The 23358-nt window shown below is 36.8% G+C and overlaps 1 pseudogene; it reads right to left on the bottom strand.

Moving 5' to 3' along the window:
• Positions 1-4123: 4123 nt before the first annotated feature.
• LOC149201196 (putative sulfate transporter 3.3) overlaps positions 4124-23358 on the bottom strand; it is a 40995-nt pseudogene continuing 21760 nt past the window's right edge.

Here is a 23358-nt window from a genome sequence, read left to right as displayed (position 1 = left end):
TCGTTAGCTCCAATCAACTTCATAAGCTTTGGAAATTGGACACATGTACAATCTAGAATTTCCACGTGTTACATTGTTCATTATCTGGTATGCAACCTAGATAGATGAAGTAATTTGATAAGGAGGATTAATAAGTAGAAAATATCCAAGCTACATAGCACAAATATTTCTAATGTCTCGTGGAAGCAATTCAAGTTTCAACAATCTAGGAAGCAATGCAAGTTTCAATAAGCTCGGAATTCCCTTAGTCGGAATGACACCTATATGATAAGCAATTCTAAGGTAGAGTTGTCAAGTCTTCTTCTCATATGGGACAATTACATTTCAGTTTTTTTATGGATAAATTCCATGCAATTCCCTTAACTAGAATGATCCTTAAAGTGGTCAAGGATTATTCTCAAATGGGACCATTACATTTCAAAAAGAAATTGTGAACCAAGTCCATACAATTCCCTTAATTGGAATGAGCCTTTTCCATTGTTCTGTTGTCATATGAACCAATGTAAAGAAATATGGAATCAAAGCTCATTCAAAAACTAATGTTATGAACATAAATATGTGTTTCAAACATGAAGAAACTCTTCTTTGGTCCTTGTCATCCTTTTACTGACACCCCTCTTAGAATCTAGTCAAATTTGCATGAAAAGAATGAAAAAAAGTGATTTCAAATTTCACTTTGAATAATGGTGAAGTCGATAAATGATACATTTCTATAATACTAGGTGAAGAGGTGCAGGGTTCAATAAGTGGTAATCCTCGAATCAATAATTTGTAGATAATACTAGTCAAATATGGTATCACTAAAGTTTGGGAATTCTACAACTCTAATGAGTCCAATTGTTATGGTAAAATGAACTTCTACAATGTAGAAGATGGAACAAAAGGAATTCTACAAAGTATAATATTGTTCCATTTCCTTGGTCACATTCCAATGAAAATCTCTATACTTATAACGATTTAAGACATCATACATTTCCTAAGAGAATGATAAGCAATCTACATTTTATGGGCGTCAAGACAACACGTTGAAACATTTAATATGATGTTGCATGCAAATCTATAACATGCACAGATAAATTCTTGTCTCTCCTAATGTGAGATAGTGAAGTGTCCAACAAGTACCAAGTCAAACTTCTAAAATTTGTCCACAAATTTCCTTTCAATAGTCCATAATGAACCCGATCAAAGTCTTAACTTAGATTTGTACTAGGGCCAAATTTAGGCCTTCTTTACGGTCCCAAAAATCTCAAACTTCACCACATAATAGACTCTAATTTCAACTCCTAATGGGCTAACATATTATCACTGACAAGGCTTGAACTTCACCCTCAGAATGGGCTTAGACTTCAACAAAAATTAGGCTTGAACTTTATCTTAGATAAGCTTGGACTTCAAAAATTCCATAGGTATGATGTTCCATTAAAGGCTTGTTCAAGTCTTCACCTAGTCACCATAGGGTTTCAAGGAAAGCTATAAAGTGAGAAGAGATATCATTTGTTGTGGATGGATAGAGCTAATAGATTACCTCCAATTCGTATGAAATCTATTATTCTTCGTCAAACACCTCAACCTCTATGATGGCACCATCTATAGGGATTCCCACGATCTAGTCTACAACCTCTAGTGTACGTGTCATCTTTCCCAGCAAGAACACAAATGTGTGTCTACTAATATTGTAATATGATATTACATATACTAACTAGATATGTGATGTATAGATAGTTTGTACTTGGATGGACCTCTCTTGGCCTATGTTTTGTCTCATCTGTCATAGTGTAATCATAATCAATCTTATCCCTAAGATTCATATACTATCTATATCAAGCCACTAGCCAAGATTGCATTACCTCTCTACCTTGCTTCTCTAAGATCAAGGCAACAAGAGGTAGTGTCTATGTGACCTATCTTGTGCTCTCAATTATATCCGTTACTAGCTTGTCCTCCTATCAACCAACCTCATCATCACCTCTCAAACTATCAATTGTAGGTATATCCCCCTCGATTAGCATGTCCCATATCCAATACAAAGAAACTAATATCAACAGGCTTGCTAACTCACCCTTAGTGAACAATTCTCCTATATACGACTTTTGTTTCCCATACCAGTCACCCTACCTTTATTATCTGCACCTAGATAGTAGGCATCAAAAGTCACGCCATAGATACACCTACATTTGCTAGTGGTACATATGTATCTATCTACGGAAAATATGGTTCTTCAATTGTCCTTGTATCCCCGGAGATATGTTTTAATAATGCAATAGAAAGGGAATATATGGACAATATGCAAAATGTTGAAGTTGTAGGGTTTCTTATGTAGGTCTAAAATTACACATTTAATGGGAGTTGTTAGTCTATTTATCTCTAATCCAAGAAAGGAGCATTGTGTCATTGTGAAAATCATTTTTCAGTATTTGAAGGAGATGAAGGACTATGTTTTATGTCAGAAGAAAAATCAAAATGAATAATTCTATTTTTGATATTTCATAGATCTCGATTAGGATATAGATGTAGATAGCGGAAAGTCTACAGGTGTATTTGAATCTTTTTGGTGGAGACATCAACTAGATGGATAAGAAGTAGTCTACTATTGCTTTGTCAAATGTAGAGGATGAAGACATTGCTAATACAGGGGATACAAAGGAAGCTATAAAGAAGATTATGTGGAAATTTTTTACTACAGTCAAAGTGCCATTACATTTATGTTGTAGTGGCCATAACTACCCTCCAAAATTTTTCTTTCACTTTTTTTTGGAGCATCCCTCCTCAAATCTTAGTAGCATGTATTGCACTCCTCAGGTACTTGTATTTTATTTGAAGTTATCTTTCGCTTTGCAGCTTGTGTTTGCTAACTTGTTTTTGCCGACCACCCAAAAGCTAATCATGTGACTTGGTTCACATCTGGTTCTTGCACTATCTTGGAAAATTGCACAATCTTGGATGGAAACCAACCTTGCTCTTAGGAATTGCATAGAGAAGCCTGGCAGTCAACCCTGCTCTCCAAAAATGCACAGAGTAGTCCAGCAGATAGCCTTCCTCAGACAAATTGCACATAACATCCAGGGATTGGGCTTCAACTCAGGAGTTCCACATACCCAACTTACATCTTTTCTTTAGCTAGGAAATTGCGTAGAGCATGAGAGGCAACTAGAGCCACTCATCCTAGGAATTGCACAGAAGCATTCCTCATGTTGTTGTCTCATGCATGTGCCGGCAAGTTGCACGGTTACCTCCTGAACTGTGCAATCATCCCATGCATGGATGGCAAACGTTCCAGGAAAACAAAAGAGGAAAAAAGCATCCCTAAAAAGTAGGGGTCTATTTTTAGCACTGAGAGTTACATACAAAGTCGATTTTAGAAACTTCCTGCTAAGTGTCACTCTTTCCTAGATTTGTGGCATGTGCGTAATAAACCTTGAATCTACCAAATCTGTTTAAACAACTCCCCAAATCTCATTCTACACATTCTATCTTGGAGCTATGGAATTCCCAAGGCATCTAGGAACCTTTGGCATAGTTAGCACAACTTTTCTAGGTAATTTTTTATTTTCAAGTCTTTTGCTACTTTTTTTGTTGCTTTTATTTGCTTGGATTGTGTGAGTGTTGTTTTGCATGTTTTGTTGAACAAACACTACCATTTTAGTTTTTTTCAACTTGTAGAAGTCTTGTTTCTTGGTTTTCATTATCTTTCTTAAGTGTCCCATGCATAACATTGTTTTTGCACTAACGTTCGCCATTATGGTGACCCTCTCCATCAACTTCATTGTTCATCTATTTCAATGATTCATGCATTGATTTTGATTGCATGTATGATCATTCACTCATGTCTGCACCATCCTTCGCTTTCACTTTTGAATATACTCATTTTCAAGTCTCCTTTGGGTAGATCTAGGTTTCCTTAGCTCAGATCTTGCTTTCACTGGCATGCTCTAAGCATTCCTAGACTTGAGGCTCTACCTTGGCCCTAGGAATTGCATAGAGACTATTTGTCACTAGGCCCTAGTTGTGCTCTACATTGTTCTAGGAGTCAGTGCCCAGTCTTGCCATTGGGATTGTGCAATGCACAATCCCAGCGAGCAGTCATTCCTGACTGAGCTGTGCATTACGCATTTCCATTCCATAGTTAGCCAGCTAGACTGTGCTCTTCGTAGTTCCAGTCAGTAGTAAGCTCACTGGCACTTGGGACTGCATAATGCATAGTTCCAGCTAAAAGTCCCCAGCATGCCAAATCCACTACTACAAAATCTTTCCCAACAGTTACCCAGTTTGCTGCATGATTGATTCGATATGTGCATTATGTTTTAAATATGACATTTCCTTGTCGGGATTGTCCGCTTTGTCTCTAGGTACATCAATTGTGGAGCAGTCTCTCAGCAGTACAGGCATCATGGTTTCCAAGAGAGTTGGATCAAAGGACACTGTAGAAAGTAACACTAGAGATGTTGTTGAACATGTGTGAATAAACTTGCCCATTTATGCAAACACAGTTGTTCATAGCAAAGGACATGAAGATCACATGGCAAGAGATAAAGGACATATTTGCAGGCACTTTCAGGGAATATCTGGAAAATCATCAAGTCTATGTCCACATTCATAAGTCAGGCTTGTATAGGGTTGCATGTAGGTACCCCTCCTTCCCATGCATGGATATCATTCATTGGCTTATCTCACATACTGATCCAGAGACGATGACATTAAGTAGTGCCAATGGAACACAAATTTCCACCTTCACAACAAAAAACTACCATCATATGTATGACTTGCCTCAACCAGTGAACTACATGGATGCATTGTTCTTCACCCCCAACAACAATGTGAACTCAAGAGATATCTTGAACTGTTGGGTAAAAGAGCCATCAAAGTTTAGGATGACACCCAACCAGGTCTACAAGATGAAGTCACTCAGGAAAGGCTTACCAACTCTTGGTCATTTCCGCATCTCACTTGTATGGTCAAGAGAGCACGGAGACCTTCCCACAGAGTTGAGTTGTTAGGTTGGATGAGGTAGAAAATGAAGGAAGGCTTTTCGATTGGTCAAACATGTTGGCTCTTTAGCTAAAACTGGATGTGTCATATGCATGGAATCCACCTAAGGATGGACAAGCAAGATTCTATAAGTCCACAAACCTGCTTGATACAATTTGTGCCCAACAGCAGTTCCCTTGCATGGGTTAGACATGAACACCATCATAGGAAGTTGTGAATGTTTATTGCAAGTTACTCCTCAAGTGCAGCAACCGAGGATTCATGACAAGTATGTCTGACCACTCCATCACCCCATCGTACAAGATGATATTTGAACAATACCCACCTTGTACGTCCGAGGAAGTGCTGCAGGCATTGCTAAACATTGCATATTGGTATGGTTCACCCCGTGGCATCTTCATTAGGATGTTTGGCGCAGAGAAGCCTCTGCATGAGTTACTAAGGTTTTCCAAGGACAATTTGGTCATGCAAGAACTTGCATACCACATCTCCATAGGGTTATCACCAGGACTCCATAGGAGGAATAAGGTGCCATGTCCCACTCTTCCTTTATGGATTGGGTTGTACGAGATTTGTACCTTGAAAGATGTAGATGTTGAGACCGATGACTTGAATAAGATTGGATTCGGCACCAAGAGTTTCAATCTGTATGATCCACATTGCATATGCAACAACCACTATGTGAAGGTGTACTTCCCATGGGTTGACTTGGAATGTCATTAGCTAGAGGAAGATCCTTGGAGGTATTTCTATAACTTCTCTAGGCTAAATGAACTAGTTAACATGGTTGTAGAATTGAAAGAAACATTGTAGGCAACAACACCACATGAAGCAATAGCAATGAGCTACAAACTAGCGTCAGAAAAAGGCAAGGGAAATATTTCTAAGATTGCAGAGGCTGAGCAAAGTTACAAGTTCAAGGAAGATCCACTTGTTGAGAGAGTAGCTTCGGAGATAGATGCGAAGAGATGGCAACGTAATAGGAGAGTAGTGCAAAGAAAGAGGGAGAAGCAAATATTAGAAGAGGTGGAAAGGAGATTGTAGGTGAGAGAGAAGAAGATGAAAGTAAAACAAGAGCTCAGGAGGAGAGAGAATGAAGAAAGGTAGAAATAGGAACAAGAAGAAGGACAATGTGCACTATTAAAGAAAACTGCACAGATATAGGTTGAGACAACAAAGAAGAAAACAGATGATGAATAGGGTGAGCAGGTGCAGGCTTGGGAACTTGCTCAATAGGTTGAGCAGATGGTTGAGGTACTAATATGGAGATAGAACCAGAGTTAGAGGACCAAGACATCGATCTCATGCCAAGGGCATGTGAAGTCGTACCACATTCTTTGTCACCTCTACAACCATAGCCAATCCTTCACGAGCAAGGAGAAGTTGTCCTCCTTGATGATGATCCAAAGACAAATGTGTACAATCTAGAATTTAATGAGACATAATAGAGGATTATACAAGCATGAAGAAAGAAACTCCCACATGATCACACATCACCTATGCATATAGAGGAAAGGGTGATTGTGCCAGATCTTAGGAGAAATCCAGTTGCCATGGTCAGGGCTTCTAAGGCTTATGCAGAAGTCGAGAGTTCGATACTCAAGTTCTTGATAGAAGAGAATGAATGGATGGTGAAGGACCTCCAAGAGGCCAGGAAGAGAACAAAGAAGTTCACAAGATCCGCTATGGAAGAAATGAAGAAAGCAATACTGGTAGAGATATCAACTTTCGAAGCTACCATGCAGACAATGTATAATGGATTTGTCACCGTGCACAAAGCAGTTGTCCATCTATATGGTTTTTAGCAAAAATGTGTGCAGACAAAAAAAAATGTCAAAAACATTGACATTGTTTTTGCGCACTTGCAAGAACGAACAATGAGGTACAAGGGAGCCCCGCTTTACTTTCACAAGAAGATGAAGCCATAGGCTGAGTTAGAAAAAGCACAGATTTAGATACAGATCTGGAATTATGAGCAACTCCCCCCTCTCATCACTAGCATTGAGGCTTCCTATGCATGGTTGTTGAAGATTCTGAATGTCACAGTGCAAACGCATAATATCCCTATCATTGTAACCCTCACCCAGACCATGAGGAAGAACCAAGTCATGCTGGATGTTGAAAGGTACATTGGGTAGTTGATGCACGAAGCCACCCACGATGACTTGAAGCTCTGCGTGAAAAACATGCAGAGATACATCGGTGGTCCAACCACACTCTAGATAGTGTTGCACATGCTTCAGGATGAGCTAGATATAGGTTTTAGAACCATATACCTAGAAGCCATGAACGGAAGGGTCCACTATGACAAAGATACCATCCAAAGAATACATGGAGATAATAGAGCACTACCAAGCTTAGTATCAGTTCGTCACAGAAGATCATCATGAGGAGCTTACCAAGTTGGTCTTGCCCAAGACCCTGAGTGATTTTATTTGTCTTGTCAGGCTGACTCAAGCCTATTTCGTCCCACATGGGTATATGTGGAAATTGTGTTATTGTAAATATATTGTAAGTGAAATTCCAAGTGTCATTAGTGGAATGTGAACAATCACTATTGTAATGTGAAGAGTTATGAGGGTAGTCCAAGAGTCAAAGGGGAATATCAAGGGTCACCCCAACCTTTTCTATATATAGAACCTTGTAGCTCATAGAATAGACTTTTGGGAGACAAGCTTTTGGCTACGCATTGCTTCGAAAAGGCTTGGAGAGTATTGTGATGAGCCTTGGATTTTCCATAGTGCAGAGCAAGTACATCTCTTTTGAGGAGTAGGTGGTGTTGACTGTAGTGTTCAACAATTGTGGCTAGTGGTTGTCAATGGTGTATGTATGGAAGGAACTTTCACTTTATATAATATAACAAAGCTAGCACGTCTTCATGCATATGTTTTTATTGTAGTTCGATTATTTTGGTTACTTTAGGAATGTATGTTGTTTAACTTACACATTTGTGTATGAACTATTTTGTCTATGATTGTATGAATGTTGTTGAATTTATGTTGTTGGTTTAACATATCACTTTGGGTTCTGGACTATTCCACTTTTCATCTTGTGATGTCATTCAGCTCGTGTGTTCCTTTCAGGTTGCGTAGTATCATAGGCTTCTAAGGGACACACTTCCTTTTCCCCTCCATGTGTTAGAACCCCATGCATCTCACTTGACTCACTGCAAGTTCACACACTTGCCTCCGACAAAGATATCACTTGAACCTCTATGCGATATCGTAGTCAAGGCATTGATTCACTACCCACTGTTGGGACTCCTAATCCAAATGGTCTAAAGACTAGTTGGGACTTCTTACACAATGATAAATCTTGCTAAATGAAAGATGTCTTACATTTTCACATTTTCCCGCCTACCCAGATCAAAAGTGTTTGCATGTATGTCATCTACACATAGTGTGTGGCATCACCATGGTATGTTGGCAAAATGTTTGTCCTACACTTTTACTCTTTTTATTTTCTGTGGATACATTTAAACTTTGGGCATGTTGGTCTTCACTATTTTATATTTTTTTTTTTTCTATTTAACATGTTTATCTTTCTTGTCAACTATGCCTTCACCAACATGGCCCAACCAATGCGCTGGTGGGTGCATTCGAAATATCACTTCACGTGATTAGGCCCATGCACTGTATAACGTAGGAGTAGAAGTAGTATCTGCTTGCATGTTTGTTTCTCTTTATTTTTTTCTTTGCTTGCATGTTTGATTTTATATCATGTTTTGCTTTCATTTACTTTTGTTCTTCACTTATTATTTTGTTTGCTTGTTATGCACCCGTATGTTTAGATTCGCATGAAACAATGCTCCGCTCTTGAGATAAGAAAGGTGAAGTACAAGAGAACTTGAACAACTACCAACAATTGGTTATCTATTGTCCTCTCTCTATGAAGTTCTTGTTGTCTTTAGTTGATGATACCTAGAAGGAAAATCCCTTTCGTTCAGAGTGAGTCTTGGTGACAACACAACACTTGTACTTTTAAGTAGTATCGCCTACTCTAGTCATTTTTTATATTTTCAGTTAACCCTTTTCAGCTCTTTCAAGTAGAGTAAGGTGAGGGGGAAAACCTTAACAGGTATGTCATAGGTATATATAACATACTTCTCGGAAGGGACAACCTCTTCTTCAATGAATAAGTGGGGATCCATCTTCTGCCTCACAAAAATAAATAAGTGCCTATGCACAGTTATTTGAAAAATTAAAAGAAAAAATAGAGGGAAAAGAAGAGAAAGGCTTCTTGCGGAAAGAGGTGATGCAAGTAACTCTTCCAAGGTACTGAACAAACTCGCTGGCAGTGGAACAATTCCTGTGTTCTTGTATGACTCCGTTGGGTTACTGTCCAGGCCTGATGGTAGTGGAGCAACACCAGATATGAAACTAAAACTTTGACATTTTTATTACTTATGCATCAATATACCCCTCTTCCCCAATAGAAACAACTCAGTTGACTTGGCTTGGTATGTGTTTCGACTGATCAAGAGAATAGCAGGGACTATATATTTAATACAAACTAGTGTAGAAGCCATGAAGATCAAAGAATCAAAAAAAGCTTCTGGAGCAGTTAGACTCGTTTTTCATGGAATAAGGTTCATACAGAGAGTTGTAGTTATACTAGTGTGTTTCCAATGTTGTAGCAACTACAACCACCCTTGAAAAATTTTCCTTCCCTTTGTTTTGGAGCGACACTCCTCAAATCTTATCAGCATGTCTTGAACCGCTCAAGTACCTGTGTTTTATTTCAAGTTATCTCTCACTTTGTAGCTTGTGTTCACTAACCTATTCTTTCTGACCATCCACAACTTGATCCTGTGATTTGGCTCACATCTGGTTCTTGCGATGTCTTGGAAGACTGCACAATCCTGGAGGGAAACCAGCCTTGCTCTAAAAAATTGCGTATATCAACCTAACAGTGAGCCCTACTCTCTGAAAATATGTAGAGCAGTCCCGTAAACAACCTTGCTAAGAGAAATTTTGCATAACATCCATGCATTGGGCTTCAGCTCAGGAATTGTGCTGACCCAACTTGTAGCTTGTCTTCAGCTAGGAAATTGCGCAGAGCATGAGAGGTAGCCAGAGTCACTCAACCCAGGAATTGCGCATAAGAATTCCTCATGTTGTTGTTTGATCATGTGCTGAAAAGTTTCCCAGTTCCCTCCAGAGCTGCGCTATCTTCCCATGAATAGGGATCTATTTTTAGCACTAGGAGTTACATGCAAATTCGACTTTAGAAGCTTCCTACCAAGTGTCGCATTTTCCTATATTTGTGGCATGTTCATCACAAACATTGAATCTAACAAATCTATTTAAACGACACCCCAGATCTCATTCTACACATTTGATCATGGAGCTACAAAATTCCCAAGGTATCTAGGAACCTTCGACAAAGTCAACACAACATTTCTAGGTAAGTTTTTCTTTTCAAGTCTTTTGCTGCTTTTTCTGTCAATTTAATTTCCTTGTCTTGTGTGAGTGTTGTTTTTCATGTCTTGTTGAATGACCATTGGTGTTTTAGTTTCTTTTAACTTGTATAAGTTTTGTTTCAATTATTTCATTATCTTTCTTACGTGTCACATGCATAACACTATTTTTGCACTAACAGTTGTCATTGCGGCGACCCTCTCTTGCAACATCATTGTTCATTCATTTCATTGATTCCTACATTGATTTTAATTGCATGCATGATCATTCACTCTTGTCTGCACCATCCTTTTCTTTCACTTTCGAATCTACTCATTTTTAGGTCACCCTTGGCTAGATCTTGGATGCGTTGGATCACATCTTGCTTTCACTGGCATGCTCTGTGCATCCATGAAATTGAGGCTCTGCCTTGGCCTCATGAATTGTGTAGAGATTGCATGTCACTAGCCCCCAACTGTGCTTTGCACCATTCTGGGAATCAATGCACAGTCTTGCCCACTGGGATTGTGAAATGCATAGTCCCAACCAGCATTCAAGCCAGATTGAACTATACATTGTCTTGTTCTAGTCCACAGTCAGCCTAGTTGGACTGAGATCTATGGATTTCAAGTCAGTAGCAAGCTGAGTGGAAGTTGGGACTAAACAATGCACAGTACAAGGTGATAGTCCCCAGCCTCTCGAAGTCACTACTACATAATCTTATCCAGCAATCACCTGATCTATTGCATGATCAATCCAAGAAGTGCATTGTGTTTTTAAGCTAACATTTGCTTTCCATGAGTGTCCGCTCTATTTCTAGGTACATCAGTTGTTGAGTAGTCTCTTAGCAATATAGGCATTATGGTTTCCAAGAGTGTTGGATCAAAGGAAACTATAGAAAGAAACACTAGAGACGTGGTTGAACAGGTGCTAATAAACTTTCCCATTTATGAAAACACAAATCTATTCATAGAGAAGGACATGAAGATCACATGGAAATAGATAAAGGACATATTTGTAGGAACGTTCGAGGAAGATCTCGAACACCATCAAGTCTATGTTAACATTCATAAGTTAGGTTCGTACATGGTTGCATGCAGGTAGCCCACTCTGCCATGCACAGATATCATTCATTGGGTTATCTCACATACTAATCCTGAGATGATGACACTGAGAAGCACCAATGGAACACAGCTTGCCACCTTCAGGATGGAAAACTACCATCATATGTATCACTTTCCATAGTGGGTGAACTACATGGATGGATTGTTCTTCACTCCCAACGATAATGTGAACTCAAGAGATATCTTGAAGCATTTGGTAAAAGAGCCAACGAAGTTCAGGATGACACCCAACCAGGTCTATAATATGAAGTCACTTAAGAAGGCTTACCAACTCTTGGTAATTTTCGCATCTCGATTGTATGGTCAAGAGAGTATGGAAACCTTCCCGCGATGTTGGGTTGTTAGGTTGGATCAATTGGAAAATGAAGGAAGGTATTTCAACTGCTTGGACGTGTTGGCTCTTGAGCTAAAAGTGCATGTGTCAAATTCCTGAAATCCACCTAAGTATGGATAAGAAATATTTTATATGTCTGCATACTTGCTTGATGCAATCTTTGCCCAACAATAGTTCATTGGCATGGGTTGGACATGGACACCATCAGAGGAAGCTATGAATGTTTATTGCAAGTTTCTCTCTAAGTGTAGCTACCAAGGAGTCATTACGAGGTTTTCTAACCACTTCATCACCCCATTGTACAACATGATATGTAAACAAGACCCACCTTGCATGTCCTAGGAAGTGATGCAAGCAGTGCTCAACATTGCAGATTGGTATGCCTCACCTGGTGGCACCTTTATCAGGATGTTTGGCACAGAGAAGCATCTCCATGACTTATCGCGGTTTTCCACGGACAAGCTAGTCATGTAAGATGTTGTATACCACATCTCCACGCGGTTATCAATAGGAATGCTTAGGAGGAAGAAGGCACCATATCCCACTCTTCCTTTGTTGATTGGGTTGTAGAAGATTTGTACCTTGAAAGATGCAGATGTCAAGACTGAGGAGTTGAAGAAGTTCGGATTCGGCACCAAGCGTTTCAATCTGTGTGATCTGCACTACATATGCAAGAACCACTATGTCAAGATTTACTTCACATGGGTCCACGTGCTATGTAATTGGCTAATGGAAGATCCTTGTAGGTATTGCTATAACTTCTCTATGCTTAATGAACTAGTTAGCATTGTTGTAGAATGGAAAGTAGCATTGCAGGTAGTAGCACCACATGAAGTAGGAACAAAAGTAGTAGTGAGCATCAAATTGATGAAAGAAAAAGGGAAGAGGAAGATTGTCGAGAGCATAAGGGCTGAAAAAAGCTGCAAGTTCAAAAAAGATCCACCTGTTAAGAGAGTAGCTTTGGAGATAGATGAAAAGAGGTGAAAATGTGATAGGAGAGTGTCATTACATTTATGTTGTAGTGGCTACAACCACACTTCAAAATATTTCCTTCACTTTGTTTTGGAGCCTCCCTCCTTAATTCTTAGCAGCATGTCTTGCACTGCTTAGGTACTTGTGTTTTATTTGAACTTATCTTTCCCGTTGAATCTTGTGTTCACTAACTTGTTTTTGTCATCCACCGAGAAGATGATCATGTGACTTGGTTCAAATATCGTTCTTTCTCTATCTTGGCAAACTGTGCAGTCCTAGAGGGAAACCAACCTTGCTCTTAGGAATTGCACAAAGCAGCCTAGCAGTCAACCCTGCTCTCCAGAAATGTGTAGAATAGTTCGGAAGACAAAATTTCTCAAGAAATTGTGTAGAGAAACTAGGCACTGGGATTTGGCTAAGGAATTGCACAGACCCAGCTTGCAGCCTGTCCTCAGCTGGGAAATTATGCATAGCATTAGAGGCACCTAGAGCCACTCAACCCATGACATGCATAGAAGAATTCCTCATGTTGATGTCCACTGCATGTGCCATAAATTTTCCTAGTTCCCTCCAGAACTGTGCAATCCTCCAATGCATGCAAGGAATCCTTTCCTAGAAAATAAAAAATAGAAAAAGCAAAAACCATCCCTAAAAAGTAGGGACCTATTTTTAGCACTAGGAGTTACATGCAAATTTGATTTTACAAACTTCTCGCCAAGTTTTTCTCCTTCCTAGATTTGTGGCATGCACATCATAAACCCTGAATCTACCAAATCTATTTAAAAGACAACCCAGAACTCATTCTACATATTTGATATTAGAGCTCTGAAATTCCCTAGGCCTCTAGGAACCTTCGGCACAGGAAGGCCAACTTTGCCAGGTAAGTTTTGCTTTTGAAGACTTTTTCTCCTTTTTATGTCGTTTTTATTTCCTTGGCTTTTGTGAGTGTTGTTTTGCATGTTTTGTTGAAGGATTGACATTGTTTTAAATTTTTTAAACTTGTAGAAGTGTTGTTTCAATTTTTTCATTGTCCTTCTTAATTGTCACATGGATAACATTGTTTTTGCACTAAGGGTAATCATTGTGGAGACCCTCTCCACCACCTTCATTGTTCATTTGTTTCACTGATTACTACATTGATTTTGATTGCATGCATGATCATTCACTCATGTCTACACCATAATTTAATTTTTTTTTCAAATATACTCATTTTCATGTCGCCCTCAGGTAGATTTGGGTTGCCCTTGCTCAGATCTTACTTTCACCAGCATGCTCTGCACATTTCTAAACTCAAGGGTCTACCTTGGCCCCACGAATTGCACAAAGACTGCATGTCAGTAGCCCCCAACTATTCTTTGTGTTATTCTAGGAGTCAGTGCCCATTCCTTCCCACAGAGATTGCGTAATGCACAGTCCCAACAAGTAGTCAAGCTAGATTGAACTACGCATTGCACAGTTCTAGTCCACATTCATCCCAACTGGACTACTCTCTACACAGTTCTAGTCAGTAGCAACCTCACTAGTAGTTAGTACCGCGCAATGCATAGTTCCATCTAACATTCCTCCGCCTCATGAAGTCACTACTATGCAATTTTTCCCAACAGTCACCTGGTCTGTTGCATGACTGATCGAAGAAAAGTGTATCTAACTCTCTCAAAGGGATTATCAAGGTCCAATTTCATAACCATTCCTTTTTCCTTATTTCTCTTTCTTATTTGGAACACCTCCCACACCAATATAATATTGTCAATTCCTTTGCTTTCTTGGATAAATCCCCCTTGGTTTTTGGATATTAGAGCTGGAAAGATCTTTTTCAATTTATTACCAAGGTGTGCACCTCTTCCTTGACAAATGAGGGGAAGGAATTTTGTTCAACTTGATTTCTTCAAGGCTCTTTGTAGAAGGTACAAATCTAAGACAAGGAGATAATGAGGTCATTTCAACATGACATGGAAACTAGGAGAGGGTCACTAGTGGTAGAACATGTCAACTCATTAGTATTGATGATGAAATATCTACTTAACTACTTCAAAGGCTTGATTAAGAGATAAACCTAGTTTAGTACAAAATGATGGCAAAGACACTTAGGATCCTATGAGAAAAAATACTAAGAATATAATACCAATCGTTGATGCAGAAATTGAACTTCAATAAGTTTAAAATAAAACTATCACATTCAAATATATAAGTGGTAATTTAGATGGAGGGAATGGGAATCATATTGAAGTCATTGGAACTCATATCTACCTCATAGTTTCTCTTCATCTCATGCCACTAGGAGAAAATTATTGACGTCCCACCAACCAAAAATGGAAGGAAATGAATGAAAGTGGGGAAATTATGATATGTCTTCCCCTTAAAAGTGAAATAAAGTTGTTTATTTGCTTTCCATTGATAGGAAATTCGAACCATTAACCCTCAAGGTTAGTGAAATGGAAAGTGTTAGAGAGTTTCATGCATATATTGTTAAGTACATAGGGTCATAACCATATATTGTTAAACATTCCATGCTTACCTGAGTCCTCGTGTCTCTTGTCCTATAGTAAGTCTAGGTCTCATTTTTGGAAGTCACTTAGCTTGACCTTTTTTTCAAAGATCTACTTCCATCATTTGTCAATATTCATTCTCTTGTTGTACACCTGACTTATCTTAATTGAACCTTGACAAACTAATTCCTTCTCCTTTGGATATTATCTGGTTGTGCTACTTAATCTTGTGGAAGCTTCATCACAAGTAACTCAAGTTGAATAGGTAACACTGCCTCCCTGCCATTCTAGCTGAAAAGGAGCTTTCCTTGTGGCTCTCTTTGTGTTGATCATGTGCTCCCATATTGCCTATCTAAGATATGAGTCCCATATCTTCTTATTCTTTGCTAATGTATTATTGACAATTTTCATGATATTTTTGTTTGAAGACTCAACTTGGTCATTCCCATGGGCGTAGTATTGAGATAAATAGTTTAGGATGATTTTGTTTTTTTGACAAAAATATAGCATCCTAAAGGAGAAAAATACTTTAGCATTATTAATTACTATTTTTTTAGGACAACCAGACCTAGACAAGATGTTCTCTTCAAGTAATCTAATGATAGTTAGTGACATATTTGTGAAGTAATAAATAGTTGTAAGGATTGATCTATGTAAGGATTAATTGTAGCATAGTTAGGTTTTGTATGGGTTGGTTTGTCTCTAAAATTTCCCATAATGGTTACAACCCAACTGGTGTCTGATAAAGTCACCTCTCTCATTTGAGCACACTCTTTTGTTTTATACTTGACTGCACCATGTATTAAATTCCATTTCTTCTTTTGTTTCTTTGGTCGTGGCCCTGTTATGGAATGGCTGGAACATAGACTATTTATGGAAGTGTCACATTGCAACACATACTTTCACCTTGGGTACATATCCTCGATGGTGATAGAGTGATGGAAATGTGGATAGATCCTAAATATTTCTAGGTTAGGCTTGTTTTGGATGCTTTGATGTACCATTTTTTACGAGGGGATTGCCATGCATCCCCTTCCTATGATTTCACATCATTCTGAAAATCCCAAAACCTCTACTAGGTCCCAGCCATTTGTAGAAGGGTCTTACCTATCATATTAATAGTATTTAAACCTATGAAAACCCCCTAATTCAACTAGTTTTAACCATTATTCAATTTTTTTTTGGTGTTTGGTATTACGTTGGTTATGGGTGTTGCTTTAGAGATTAAAAAACTCACATTTGTAGTTAATTTTCATTGTGTTTTACATGGATCCAAAATTTGCCTCATTAGATAGTCATTTTTGTCACAATGGAGAGGCATTCCTTTGGTTTTATAGAGGATTGCTTTCCTCTTCTTACACAACTATGTTTCATTTTGATTAGATTTCAAATTTTATCATTATTATTGTTTTCTTTTACGACACATGAACATTGAGAAATACATGATTCATTAGATATCAAAATGCGAAAATCGTATGACACATGAACATTGAGAAATACATTATGTGTTTTAAATTAACTAGTTTTAATTTGTTCAAATTTTGCATTTTCCAGTAATTATGACTATTATTTTTATAGATCTAGCTAACAACCTAAGGCTCTTAGAGTTTTGATTTTCCTCTCATATTCAATGGCAGTGAACAGGAATGTTTGGATTTTCTATATGATTATGGACTAGCTCTTGGTAGAAGTAATTATGATAACTTCCTATTTGATAAGCTAGTGGAATCGCAAAATAATGAGACAGAGAATGAATTGAGTAGGAAAAGTTTTCTTTCCTGGTTCTTATTTTGCATGTCTGTGCTTTTAAATGTATGATTAGGGATTTTCATGATCTTTTATTTCTATAATTGACCTTGGGGTTTCTTTGACATTGATTTATTTTCTCACATATAGTAATATGAAACAAAGTATACCTTCCATATCATGACAAATTACATGAAGAAGAAATTGTCTTCTCACCACGTTCAGCCAACTATTTTCCATGATGTCTACTATACTACAAGCCCAACCGCTCAAAAACAAATATAAGCTATCCATTAGACATTCTCAGGCTTGCATTGTAGCCTCAATGGAGCTTCCTTGTTTTTCCTTACTACTAGTTGTGTTGGTGAACCCCCTTTTAGTGATTATAACTGGAGTTGTATGGGTTAGAGGGAGACAACTTCTTCTCTTTTTCACTCATATTCTCGCAATTAGGAAATTCAAGGATAGCTTTATCTAATGAAACATATTTTACAACCTCCCAATTGAAAATTAGAATTATATTTGAACTATGTTGGATATTGGAAGATGATCACCATAAGATTCAAAGTGAATTGTATCCTCTTTTTAGAGAGAAGTTATCTTTTTAGGCATGCTTCATCAGAATAATTGTATAAATTATCATAAGATACTTCCATTTTGCCGGCAGAGTAGCCCAAAAGAATAACCATTCAAGATAGAATATTCATTTGATTGGTGAAAGAGAAAAGTACAAAGGACAAGCTTGTTTTTTCTAGCAACAAAATATATATATATATAGACAGGCCAAAATGTTTTTTGACTTTTCTCCCACTCTATATTTCATATACCAAAGGTGAATTCATAAAAAATACTTATTTTGTTTACTCTTGTGGTTTCCATCTAAAACATTGGTTCTTTTGAATGATTTAAAGGGACACAAATGAGATGTCTTGGTATTTGAAAAAAATGTTCATGTTACACCAAAGGAAATTTGAAAGTTATTTTTTTGTTACACATTTTCTATACATATTTGTGATTGCAGTGTAAGGTTTCAAGTGGCTGATTTGAGGTTGTGATGGTGATTATAGAGACGTTGGCATTCAATCAACAACTCGGTTTACTCAAACAAATATTTTCACTGCACTCGTCTTCGTATGATATGGGCCACATAGAGGCCCCATTCTAAAACTTAACTTAAAGAGTTTGAATACCACTATTGACAACTAATTCAAGGGAATACTTGTCTTATTTCCTCAAGAATGTGATATCTATATAAGTATTATTGTATAAGGAGTTCTGAACTAAAATTGTAATAGGAATTTTACACAATTCCTATATGTTTTTAAATCCTCAAACAGAATAGGTATTATTTTTGAACTAGATTAGATCATTTGTTCTAGTATCACCACAACACATTCCAAAATGCCAATTTGATTCAAAGATATTTTCTCCAATTATTAGCATTAGGAGATGTAGGTAGATAATAATTAGAACAGACCAGGAGAGGTAGTGGGAGTGTACATCTTTATCACATAGAACAAGGGACTAGATATACATAACATGGGTTTAAAAAACTACATTTATAACATTTTAGGAAATAGGGTAACAACATATTTATAACCTTTTCCTCACTACATTAAGGTAAGAACCACCCCTTTTAACTAAAGTAATAAGAAATAAATTCTTTATATATATTTCCTACATACAGAATAATTAGAAGTGTATACAATTTTGTTTTAAATTAAATTGAAACGAAGATGTCTTACATAATTATTCATAAAATTGATTTAAATCAACAACTTAGTAAAAACAAAACCTTACAGTGACCAATAATACACAACATATAAACTAATTTAATTTTTTTTCTTTTCTACTTTGTCCAAACACCCTGTTGTTTCAATGGAAGAGGACACAACCAATATTAGGATATATTTTGTATGTTTTCCTTGTTGGAATATTACAACATACATTATCCATACAAATTTAATGAAATGTCATAATTTCGATCCATGAAATAATGTCTCAAGGAAGTTTGGATTTGGGAAATAATGAAAATTTAGAGATGAACATAATAATCATTTGGAGCCTGATGAATATTGTTTCCATTTGATGGTATTTATTAGAAAAATCAAGCTCAAATATCCCTTTCTCTCTCTTGAAAGATACTATTGTAATTTATTCAACATATTTTTTTTGTATCTTGGCAAACTTTAACTCAAGGCTTCTTATGATGGGAAATTATATTTAGTTAAACACTAGGACGACAATCAATCTTGAGGAACAATGACATAGAAGCATTTTAATTTACTTGATCTATGTTTATATTCAGTGTGTTATAAATTTAATTGTATTAAACAATCGGATTGGTCATCCCTTGCTATTATACATATAATTGTGTTTCTTTCATTAATCTGAATTTCAGAATAATTATGGTGTCGATTTAAAAGTATTGTAATCTCCACACCCACCCTTTCCCCCCTCTCAGTCGGGTTTTTTAGATTTCCTCATCTGACCCAGTCATTTGTCTTTGTTGTGCAACCTACAGGAGAAAATGGAGCAAATTTTGCATTTACTCAGTTGTGAATGTAGATAATTTTAAACTCTATGAGCCTTCCATGCTAGATCGGGATGAAGAACAAGTTCTACCTTCTATGGAGGATTTGGCACCAGATGCTGAAGCAAAGTTGACATAGGATACAAATTTGCAGAGGATGTCTAGAACTACAAGACAAGGGTAGCATGACCTTTGGCACATTGGGTTGAAGAGACAACTTCGAGGGAAATTTAAATAGTACACCAGAGAGAAGGTGGAGGAAAAATTTCCTCACGTCATTCAGTAAAATATTTTGGGGACCAAAAGCCTCCCAAAATGAGGATGTTTGATCCAAATTATATCATTCTATTTTCTATCATCAATCTGAATGCATCTGGGGTGGAAAAGGTGGACGAATCATATCATGGGACCATTTTTACCGGTAGGACCCATTTTAGTGAAATAGGGACTAAAACCTTCTCGGAGCATTTTGAGGCATCAAACAAAATTTTTTAGATGGGGATTTTTCTTCTTTAGTTCCATAATATGTCATTCTATTCTGCACATAGATAGCTTTCCAACAGTGCAAGAAGCGCATCAATTGGAGTCCATATGTAAAAGTTATGCCACTCAGAAGTTAGCCTTCTTGTTTTCACACCTATAGTTCCAGAGGATGTCGCGTCAACCCCCATTATTCATGGAAAAGGGGCTATCCATGTGCTTTTGATGTAAAATACTCTAGAAGAGTCTAATTTTTAACTCTAGATAAGAGTTGATGTAGTCAAACTTAAACACTAATAGACTATCAGGTTGTGTTATTATGGGCCCACTAGGAGAAAGAGGCATTCCATTATTTAAGAGCATTCTTTCTCCATAGTGGAGCAAAGATAGCGAGGGGAGATAAGAGGTAGATCACATAAAGAGGATCAATGCACTGTAGTATCCCACAAAGCACAAACATTACTTCTTTGTACCTCCAATCATATTTCTAGACATAGAAAGAGAGTGAAGCGGCCTCACCTTATAGCTAGGTTTTCTCCCAAAAGGGTTTCCCAAAGAGAGTATATTTTTTCTTGTGTGTTTGTTTTTTCTTATTTTTTCATTCAATATTTTCCTGCATAATTTCCATTTGCACGCATGCACTAATTATAGTAAAATCTACAGGTCTAGAAATTCAATAAAAATGTAATAGTGTAGAATCTCATATTTTGAATATAGTATTATTGGATCTGTTGTGATGAAATGTTCAGTGAAATATCCATGGAATTTTATGGATCACTAAATAATGGATTTCCACACTTATGATTCTCTCTAGAAAACTGATAATTACATCAAATAAGTTCATGTCTTTATTTTTAAAAATGGGCTTCAGCTAAACCAAGTTCGAAACCTATAGACATGTATGGCATGGTAGGAATTGTCGAATATATGTACCCAATGTTTCATAAAATGTGTAAACATAATATTAATTCATTAAATGTAGTGATCAAAGGGTACTGCAAAATGGGCATTTTTGGGAAGACTTTGATTTTCATTACAAATGGAAGGGGTAAGCACACAACCAAACAAATACACTAATGTTAAATGTGTGTTTTAAGAGGGAAATCATATTCATAATTACATAATCATTGTTGTGTTTGAGTTATATGATTTTATGTATAAAACCTTCATAAACATGTGTTGGACTTTCAATATTTGAGTGTTGTTCACAATTTGTTTAACAAAATGTGTAAATCAATTGTAGTATCATGGAATGTCATGATAAGTTATAAGTGAGCATGCATAGAGTGTGGATTTTGATGGGGATTTTAAGAAAATTCACCTTGAGGGGATTCAACCCACTTTAGTCACCATATTGTGTGCCTTTTTCCTTGATTTTTCTCACTTCGTCTACCTGGCGCCTACTCCCACCACCATTTACATCCTAATAAACATCACCATCATTATCCTTATGTGAATGAATTCCATCATCACAATCTTGGTGATTCCAGACTAAATAGCCATACCTTTTTTCTCCTTTCAAAAGAAGCATATTATTTAACATTACAAGAATGTGAGCCCCCACACTTGTGAGAACTATTATCCAGAGGTACTCCAAGTCCACAGAGTTGAGGAAAAAGATAAAAACCTTTATGGCAATGAAGATGGAAACGTTTATGTATATTTTCCTCAATGTCCTTCTTTAATTCCCATACCAAAATTTAAACCCCTAAATTCTACTCGGATTTAACAACTATATTTTAAACAGGAACTTATTAATTTAATTCACAGATACATACCTAGTTTCCATGTTTGATGTTGAGCCTGAGTTATTGTTGCACAAAATTTTCTTTCGTTACCTAAATGACCAAAAAATCCCTTCCATACTGAGCACAATATTGGTATGCATCTCCAAAGTAATTCAAATTTGAGGTACTATGGCCCCTCGTGTGCAAAACTTCAAGAACAATTAAGCTCAATTTCCCTATGTAGTGAATTTGTTAGGAATTCCTACTATCTCTATAAAACTCCAGAATTTTTTTGCCCCTTCTTATGGCCTACTGGACTCCCTTATATGCTCAATTCCACCATCTTAATCTCTTCATTGCCCATGCATACAATCTTCTCGACTCCTCTCCATTACTTGCCACCTGTACTATCTTTTTTTTATTTATATTCTATATGTCTTGCTTATGCTTATATATATATATATATATATATATATATATATATATATATATATATATATATATATATATATATATATATATATATATGACACGACTCATGAATTTGAGGTTGTCACCTTTTGTTGACAATTTTTGTATTACTTTTCTTTTAATTATATAATTTCTATGTTATGGTTTTTATTTACTTAATATAATATTTTTATGGATATGTTAATTGTTTTATTTGTATATTTTCATAACTCACTCTATTTTTACATCTAAATCAATTATTTTATTTATTTTAATTAAATTATATTTCACATAAATTTAATTTATATTTTATTTTATATGTTACATATATATATATATATATATATATATATATATATATATATATATATATATAGATATATATATATATGATTAAAGGATTAATCATATATATATAGATATATACGAGTGGTATATATCAAAGGCCCCATTCGAGATATTTATTATATTATGGTGAGTTAGGAATTTACTTCGATAATTGATTTATTAACCTAAGCATGTATATTTTCCAATATTAGCTGGTATGTATACTAGTGCAATACATGTGGTTCATGCATATGTGTTATAGACATTTTTGTGCCTTACAGCATGAAGCATGAAATGTCGATAATCTGAGGGATCCAAAGTCCCTAAACATGTTGTTCCTACCCCTAGAGGAACAAGGTCAGCAAACCACAGCGCTGAAAATCAGTTCTCCACCTGAAAACACTCAAAAACAAGCTAATTCTGGATCATGTCAACTACTCCACTGAGCATCTGCGCTGAATGTCAACTGCTCCACTCTGTACCTGCGCTGAATGTCAACTCTAATGAAGGCTACCTGCGCTGGGCGAGATTGGTCAAGTGGCATAGTCATTCTGCAAGGTGTCAAATGCCTAGGAAGCTTCCAAAATGACACTTGGATCAGGGAATTCGCCTTGTGATGAGTAAGAGGATCTAGATCTCCAAGTGGAAGCAAGAAACTCCAAGTGGACTCAAGAACTGAAGAATAACTGAAGTGGGAGAGGACACTAGTCAGCTCCATGCCAAGCTCAGGCTGACTCATCCTTTCTCCAAATCTCCTATATATAGAGCTCTCTCATGAGGTCTATGGAGGCTGG

The sequence above is a fragment of the Pinus tabuliformis genome, chromosome 2_1 (assembly GCF_031772625.1).
Source record: "Pinus tabuliformis cultivar Carrire ecotype Pingquan chromosome 2_1, CPIR1, whole genome shotgun sequence".
In the NCBI taxonomy this organism is placed as follows: domain Eukaryota; kingdom Viridiplantae; phylum Streptophyta; class Pinopsida; order Pinales; family Pinaceae; genus Pinus; species Pinus tabuliformis.
Note: the sequence above shows the minus strand (reverse complement) of the source record. Positions and strands in the feature narration are given on the sequence as shown.